Here is a 9,320-nt window from a genome sequence, read left to right on the forward strand (position 1 = left end):
CACAAGACAAATCAAATGAAGTTTATGCTTGCTGATAAGCAGTTTGATTCAATTCCAAGTATTAACCCTTGACACTCCCCTACAATTTCAACACATGATGTTAATATGATCCATAAAACAACATAAAAAAGATTAAGAAAACCCAAGAGAATAAATGAGAAGGAAAGAGAAAAGGATCCTGGACAAAGATCAGTTAGATCCCGCTGTTATCAACTCCAAATGTCCTTTCTTATGTGACTCGGATGTAGAAGCAATGCCCTTCCTGGCCAGCGCTTCCTTTCTCACGCTGCCTTGGAATTGTCCAAAGGTAAGATAGTTTGCAGGTTCATCCTCCATTTTCGAATCATCAATAGAACTTTCAAATCCATCCATCTCTTGATCTAAACTAGCCCCTCTAAAACTGGACCCAAAGCCCTAGCTACCCGTTCCATAATGCCTTGATGTTCCCCATCAACCTCACCAGCGCAAAGGTCGGGGACAGAGAAGATCTTAGGATAGGGTCGGAAGCATCATAGCCAAGCGGTTCCAGGACTCAGGCCATTCGGATTTGAGTTTTTCCACCCCTGGGGTTACGGGTAACATGAGGGTTTTTTAGAGAACGGAAAAGGATCTCAGTCTCTTGTGAAGTCTTCACACAAGCATCCGAATGGTTGGATGGAGATGGATCCAAAGCCCTTAAATAGAGTGGAGATTTTTCACCGGATCCATCTGCCCCCATCATGATGTCACGATCTTGGGAAGGGATGTTTGATGGCTTAAGGTGGTATAGGGATTCAAAATGGACATTTGGCGCAATGGAAAGAGCACCTCGCCCTTCTTCGCCTCCCTATGCCATGTTGAAGGTTAAGTCTTGTCTTAGGTTCCACGTATCCATCATGCATGGTCTCTGTAAAAACTTGTCCATTGGATTCCTCAAGGGTCACATGATCCTCACGTGACAATCCACCAGTGAACCTACCGCGCCCACGGCGATAACCCCGCCCCCTCTAGCAGGTCACAATCATCCAAGCTGCAAAAATAGACTCCTCAAGCACCTTCAATGTGGGTTGCGGGGCCGAACATCGATCATCTGCCTCCATATATGTACCTCCCATGCGAGGATTCCCCAGACATCACAGTGGCCTCTTGCACCGAACGTTCTAAGATCCGGAACGGGCACAATAGGGCATGTCACCATGGTTTATGTAATGTTTGTTTTTTTTATCTATCTTTGACTGCTTTGACTAGGTGTTTGGTGAGTGAGCCCCACTGTTGTTTCATTGCCTTAATTTCCGGATCTTGCCTGATTGTGGATTATTGGTTTTTCCTGTTTTTGATTAGTGGAGGCTTTTAATTGAGTTTATGGGTTGCTTTTATAGGTTTAGCTGTGCAACCAATCTTCTTGCTCTCCAAACTCTCTTATCCTTGAAACAACTCAACCTTGGCCGAATTTTGGTGTCTTTTTCTTTTCTCTTTATGCTTGGTTTTTGAGTGGAACTTGTCACCAACAAGCTTAGAGGTAAGCTTGTTATTTTCTTTAGAATTCTGAGATTTTTTTATTGTCTTGTTTTAATTGTTTTGTTAGTGCCAAGCATGTATGTTTATCTGAGAATTTATTTGAGCATGTTTTTCATGTCATTGAGTGTTTTTTTGGTCATTTTGAATAATTATGTGTAGCATGCTTTTTGTAATTTTTAAGCTTTAAATTCTATGTGTGCATGTTGCAAACATAGAGAGGTTTGGAATCTGCAGCCTTATTTTTGTTAAGTTTTTTATCTCTCATGATTTTTGCAAGCTTGTATCTACCAAGGGATGCCTATAATTTAATTATAATATTTGAGTATGCATCTTGTAAGTCTGGTCATGTAAATTAGCATTCATGTTTTGAATTATTTGAATATAGGTTTCCATGTTTGTAAGCTTGACATTGTGAGTATGCAGCCATGTTATAAGTTAGTTGATTATTTTTTTTTTTAAAATTAAACATATGGTCATGCATGATGGTTTGTTGTTATGTATATAAATATATGTGTATTTGTGTGGGTATGCATGCATTACATGATTTAGAAATTCTTTTCCTTTGGAAATTCGTCCATATCCTGGTATCCATGCTAATGTTTAGTTTATTTTTAGTAGTGCTTTATAATATAGCTTATTTAAATGTTTATGGTGCAAGTTAGAATTTTAGATTTATATAATATGAAACATGTGTTAATGATGATTATTAGTTTTGAAAATTTTGATGTGCTGGTGCTTATTTCATAGCCTTCCTGGAGTATATGTATATGTATAGTTGATTTTTTGTTGGCTTAACTCCTTAGTTCTCCTGTAAACTTTTAGTTGCTAGTATGTGCATGATTGTTCTGTTGTCTTGCTAGCTTTGAACTCTTTTATTTGTTGAATTAGCTCGGCTATAATTGTAATTTAGGCCCGACCCAAGTTTTGTAATCTAAGTTAGATTATTCTGTTTGGGTAGATCCATACCGAGCTATAGTTCGCGGGACTTGGTGAACCCAACTCTGTAGCTCGGAGCCAGGTAGGCTCTCGCACTGTATAATTCCGTATTTCTGGCAATAATTATTATTTAATTATTGCATTGTTTGATAATTTTATTTAATTGCGTGGTATTTATGTTTATTTATTTATTTTCTTATTTGCATTATTTATTCACTAATTCCTCTGTCTGTATTCCGTATTTTCTGCGGTTTTTAGTACATCTCCATTTCGGCTCGCCCGACTAGGGAGGAGTAAGTCCCTAGCCATGTGCACATGTTTTTCCGTAGTAGCGCTACCCCCCGATCAGCGGTCGAAGATCCCGGCTACTACCGTTGATATTCTCGCTCGCTCGCTCGCTCCAACTTCATAGTCGAAGATCCACCTCGTCTCGTTGATTTCGTTATTAGCCATGGAGATGTATTTCGCGTGTTTTTTTCGTGTTTTTTTGGATTATTCCAGATTCTGCGTATTTTTCGTGATCTCGTATGAAGCATGAGCTATTATTCCGCAATATCTCGCTATACATTGTTTATCTCGCGATCCCACTCGGGCCCTTGTGGCTCATGCACTCGTGTATTCTGCTTTTGCAGGAGAAGATCAAGTTTAGGTCCGGGGGTGTCGAGAGTCGTATTGTCTGCGTTATCGATGATCTTGTTATTACCTTCTTGTGAGTGTAAGACTTGTATTCTGACTGTATTTGTAATTTGTGAACTGTTGGATTGTATTTGTATTCTGTAGGGCTGCTAAAGTCCGTACTTGTAGTATTTCAGTTTCCAGTATCCTATTTGTGCTTTTGTGTTCTATTCATATTTGCTTGTTAGGGTTGACTCTGACCAGGTTTTTAGCTGAGGCCTTGCACCCAGTGGGGCCCAGTCCCATTGGATGCGGCCGATCTGTCTGCGGGCCCGGCTGTGGGGCTGGGACGTGACAGTTTATTACTCTATGGTTAGTACATGCAGTAGCTCCATGTCTCACCAGGCCATAATGATAACAAAAGGTGAGCAGTTCTCATATAGAACACCTACAAACACTTTCTTGTCATCATCTTCAAGCCAAAGGTTTTGTCAAATTGATCTCTAGGCATGATCTCACAAACCGAGTGCGCGATAAGGAAGCCGTGTGTTTATCCACTTTAAGGAGTTTCCCAAGGCTTTCAGTGATGGTTTTCAAGGTCTCAGCATCCCAGAAGTCAACTAGTAAAGTATGTAGCTGTATCCAAATTGTGGCTATGCAGAGTTTTGTAAAAGGTCGGCTCAAAGCATGGATGCCATAGGAACGTTTGCAAGGTAGGGCCTCCACCATCCATAGTCCACCGAAGAGTACTTTCTGCATCACATTATGAGATGCACAGTGAATGAGGAAAAAGCCATTGGGCATATCCAAGATCTGGACAAAACCCACAAAGCTCCACAAACCAAGCAAGGTAGTCTTAACATACTCAAAATCTAGTGTCTTGCCAAATAGTTTGCCATAGAAAGCATATTGAAACCTTTGTTGAGCACGAATTTTGCATTCAGAGTCAACATGATGAACCTCAGTAATAGTGGTTTTAAGTTTTTCCAAGATGTGAGGGCCTAACAAGGGGAGAGAGTTGGTTTGCATTGTGTAGCTCTCACGATCTCCACCCATAACAGCGTCGGAGATGGTTCCCCACTCTCCATCAGCCAAGGGAAAGAGCATGAGAACAGAGACGGGGAGATGAGAGTGGAGATCAAAATTAGTGTATAAAACCTTTAACACAATTTTCTGAGTTCCTTTGCTTAAAACGTTGATTTCGAGGAATTTTTGTATTACTCTGTTTACAAAATTATGATTTAAATAATACTAATTAAAACTATATTAATTTTAAATTAAAAATTTATTTTTTAAATAATGATTATGTTTAATGATATGCTTTTAAAGAACAAATTAATTATTTAGAAAAAGAGTTAATGCTATAATTCTTGGCAGTCATTTTCTTGCTATTATTTTCATTTACTTACTAGGCATTTTCCCCGGCTTCACATCAGAGTTTTTAAAATTTTGTGAGGAGTTTTGAGACAGTATTATACATAAAATAATATAATTAACAACTCATAGCATAGAAACTTAAATGTTATTAAAAAAATTAAAATATTATACCTTAGATTTTAAAAGTCTTATGGGCATTTATTATATAAATAATTAGGTATAATTAATGTTTTTTAATTATTAATGTTATAAGTAATATAAATAAAAACTTAAATGTTATTAAAAAAATTAAAAATTTTCCTTGAAACGCTCTCGTAGTAGATTATACATCTACTTTAATAGTATGTATAGATAATATAATTTATTGTTTCATAAAAAGATAAAATAAAATAAAAAATTCATTCTTTCCTAGGAACCCAATTAAAGGCATTTTTTTAAGACCCTATGCTTGAGAAAAAATAATAAAAAATTTGTATTTATGGTCGTTTGTTAACTTTATAAAAATTATATACATATCTTAGACTCTCAAATTCGCTTCAAACCGAGATACAGATATGCATCTTATATTAAGTTGTTTGGACTGCTTCAAAGTTGCTAAAGAGCATTTATAACATTAGATTAACTAAATATATTTATAAAAAAGTTTTCTCTTTATTTTTTTAACAATGAGGATTACAACGCCCCTTGTGTAGGTCCCGCAAGTGCACGGGCTTGTCGAAGTAATAAAATCCCAGATGAGTGGGGTATCGTATCCACGGAGAGTAGGGAATAAAAACACTTAAATTGTTTCTTAACTAAGTGAGAGATGAATAGTGATATGTGTGGCAAGATGTGAAATAACAAAAGTAAAAGAATAAGAAAGAGACCACAAGTAAAGGAGAAGGTAAGGCAATCGATATAAATGGGGTACTCGGATATTGTTCCGCCTAGGACAATCATTTCAAGTGCAAGAACCCTCTATTATACTCTCTAACTGATGCAATAATGAGTCATGGAGATCCTTAAATACATGGTCCCAAATCTAAGGTCAACCATGCCTAACTCTATACATGTCCCGGAGGAGAAATGGAATAACCTCTCAACCTCGCACTCGTATAGAGTTGCAATGAGTTCTAGGGATTCCAAGTGATAAATCCACTTCCTAAATGTAGACCTAACCCTTTGGTCTAGGTGGAAGTTCCCTAGCCACAATTAAGCCCTAGGTGCTAAAATCACTTCAACGCTTCACTTCGTTGCACCGGCAACTAAGCCCCAGCCGAAGGTCATCCATTAGCCCATTCACTCTACTATGACCGCAAAGAACTTGAGGAAATGGAGGTAGAATAAATCACACCGGAGGGGAAAGGGGATGCTCTACTACCTCTCGACTCATCCTCTCAACCCTCTCCAATCTAGCTTTGTCTAACTCTCGTGGTGTGTCACTCACTCACAAGGGTTACCAACAAGAACTCTCAACCCTAGTATCACTCTAATGGAGTATTCATACAATCAAGCATTCAAGATTGGAACTCAAATAAAACAACAATTAATCGAAAGCATAATAAAAAGGTTCAATGAAACGAATACATCCTAGGGTTCACAAATACCCAAGTACCCACTAAGGGGTTTAGCACTTCATGGAGCTAATTACAATCAATGAAATCAAATGTAAAAGCAAATAATCCATAGAAAATCGCCTCGATAGTCGTGGCGATGGTCTTGTGGAGAGTCCTCTACTCGTCCAAGGGTCCCTTTGTCCGGCCTAAGATACACCTCGCCGGATCGGTGCCGACGAAAGCTCTCCCACTAACCTTCTTCCAAACGGAGCGCGATGTCGGAGCCGTAGAACCTCTCCAAATCTCTAGCCAATACCTCTCAAAACCCTAGCCGAAGCCCTCTCTCAAGTTGGGGAAAAGATGGAGAAAAGAATGCTGAAATCGGGGCTGAAATCGGCTTTTAAAAAGATGGAGTCGGGAATCCACACGCCCCTGTGGGCGCCCGTGTGGATTTTTCACACGGGCGTGTGGAATTAACGCGCGCCCATGTGGATTCTCTGTTTTCATCTTTCATCAGCCGGCTGTGAACAATCATTCCGCGCAAGTAAGTACTTTTCAATTACTTCACTTTAATCCTAAGTTAAATATTTTATTATACTATTGTGATTGTAATATTATATATTGCAATTTTATAAAGTTTGGGATTGAATTGAGAAAAAGGAAATTAGAAGAAATAGAGAATTAAGAAATAAATAGATTTCATGTTTTTTTTATAAATTAACTTAAATGAAAAAGGTATATTAAAAAAATCATTGAAATATAAAATTTGAATATAAAGAAACATGGGTTAGCCCATTGGTAACCACCTTTGCTTGTGATTGAGAGGTCTCGGGTTTGAATATCTCATATTACAATTAACTTTTTTGATCCCCTGTGGAGTTCTGTATGAGGATTACGTCTCATTCACCCCTTCAGGGCCACTGTAACTGGTGCACCTCTATACTCGTTTGTTTTTTACTTTGTTGTTTGTCAACTTTGTCAAAAAATAATAATAATAATAATATATATACAATAGACGTTACCACTTTGTTTGAAGAGTCGTATTCCCATAAATTATAGCAGCTATTCATATCGAATTTAGATCATGGAATGCAACATTCTCCTATAAATTAACATTTTTAGAAATTTAAAAACAATGAATCACTTTAATAAATATGTCATAGTGAGATACTTGGTTCACATTAGGATACTAATCATACTTGGTTCATATTAAGAAACTTAGGGCTCATCTTCTTCTCCACCGGCTGTAGTTGTTGCTATCCACACCGGAAAAAAAACACTTGAGTTTCCCTTGTGCCGGAGCCTACCTTTGGTGATTGGAGCCACACTTTAACGCGATAGAGACGAGAAGTGATTTGTCCTTAAACCTGATAGGATCGATGCCCAGTAATACCCAATCGGCCAACCCTTTTGCTTATCAATTCGAAGAACTCATGTTGTTATGCTTTAATTTGTGTATGAGTTTGATAAGTATTCCAGACACATTACTAGTTTCTTGCATTCTTGTTCAAATATTGTGAGTGAAGTGCTACTCTTAATTCATGGATTGTTATCGAAAATATTGTGGACAGTCATAAGATAAATCAAATTTTATTTGTAATCCAAACATGTTCTTTCAATTATAATGTTTACCCTTTTCTATTCAAATTTTGTGTCCTTGAAGTCATTATTGATTGTCACCGTGGAGAAATGTTATAGATTATTTGAAGAATCGAGTAATGTATTGCATAAGGAGAGTAAATCTTATAATACCATTCTATGCACAACTGGCTCCCTCTTGTCATGAATTATACTCTCAAACAATCTCATTTCTATATTTGTTCTGTTCAATTTTTCATAATTATTTTGTATATATATACAATTTTGTTCAGTTATTGAAAAAATCAATATTGCAATTGGAGAACCAGTGCATTTACTATTATTTTGATTGGAAAATTTGGTTTGACGATTATATTTTTGGTGTATATATGGAATCAATACATCTTGTCATGCTGTTAACACCAAATATGTACTTTACCCATAAATGCATGCTCACTGTATGGCATGAATTGTTGTGAACCTCACTTCGGTCTATAATGTAGTTCTTGCATTTTTTACCTTGTGCATGAATATGTTTACTAGCATGAACTGATTTGTTTGTGCAGTGGCATATTATGGCAAGTGGTTTCGAAAATCTTGTGAATGGACGATGCTACTTAGCACCGCTTGTAGACACCATACATGAATTGAGGGACAGGATGACGCAAAGGCAGTGGGACAAACCGAAGCAAACACCGTTTAGCCATCTGATGGTTATTGAACCCATAGTCCAAGAGTGCAATATACTAGACACTTGGATGCAAGTGTTCGACAAGCAGACGAGAACATTTAAACTTGGGGAGAGCCATTTACATTTCAGGGCTGAGGATGTATCCCTTTTACTCGGCCTAAAGTGCGAAGGCATTGATGTAGAGTTTAAGAGGAAGAAGGAACGCTACAGGCTGGAAAAGGAATACTTCACAAAAAGTATATAGATATAAACAAGGATTGTTTGGTGAGGGTATTACAGGGCTTGGTCCTTAAGAAAGATCACAAGGGCGAAGAAAATTTTGTTAAGCTTCTATTGATATAAATCATGGGATTCTTGTTGTTCAGCACTAGCATGGTTAAATCATTATGTGGATGATTTGTCCACACTTGGTGATTATGCATGGGCACACGCGACGCATAGATTTGTCATGGAAGATGTACCCGATGCATCCGGTCGAGTGAAGGATAGGTGTTCGGGTAAGTTATCAAGTCCCGGGTACTTAAGGGGTTGTGTAGTTGCCCTTAATCTTTGGTTTTTATGAAGTCACTCGGAATAGGAAGAGAACCCACTATGGAAAAATCCCAGCATCCCGGGATATAATGAAAGTTGTTTCAAGAAACAATCTGGTGTTGAAGCCCTTATGGAGACACTTAAGGGATAGGAAGGAAGTTTTTATTGTTCATAATGTTTTAGAAATTTTTGTCAACTGATTATTTTTTAAAATTAATGCTATTTTATTTAACGTTATGTTTATATTGTGTATAATTTGTTGATATCAACGGTTAGGGGTAAGAAATGTCATTTACACATTTGTATAATGAGTTACCATTCAGTTATTTGTGTTTTTATTTATAATCGACAATTGGTGTTTATAAAATAATGTTAGTATTGTGTATATTAGATACTTGTTTATTTTTTATAGGTCATTGTTGGTATCTGCTAATGTTTAGTATTCCCAATAGTTCTTTGCCTTGGTCCCAGAGAATAAGTACAAGGTTGACCTTATTAGCAGTGAAAAACTTGATGGCAAGACCACACGAAGACCCGTTAAAGAATCCTCCACAACAATA

General features: G+C 37.3%; 1 long non-coding RNA gene across 1 annotated transcript; it reads left to right on the forward strand.

The window, feature by feature from the left end:
* Positions 1-1,296: 1,296 nt before the first annotated feature.
* On the forward strand, positions 1,297-3,090 carry LOC120265856. The gene is made up of 3 exons (XR_005537774.1): positions 1,297-1,498; positions 2,456-2,515; positions 3,066-3,090. It is a non-coding gene; the product is annotated as an uncharacterized LOC120265856 (long non-coding RNA).
* The last annotated feature ends 6,230 nt before the right edge of the window (positions 3,091-9,320 follow it).

Source organism: Dioscorea cayenensis, chromosome 7 (assembly GCF_009730915.1).
Source record: "Dioscorea cayenensis subsp. rotundata cultivar TDr96_F1 chromosome 7, TDr96_F1_v2_PseudoChromosome.rev07_lg8_w22 25.fasta, whole genome shotgun sequence".
Taxonomy (NCBI): Eukaryota; Viridiplantae; Streptophyta; class Magnoliopsida; order Dioscoreales; family Dioscoreaceae; genus Dioscorea; species Dioscorea cayenensis.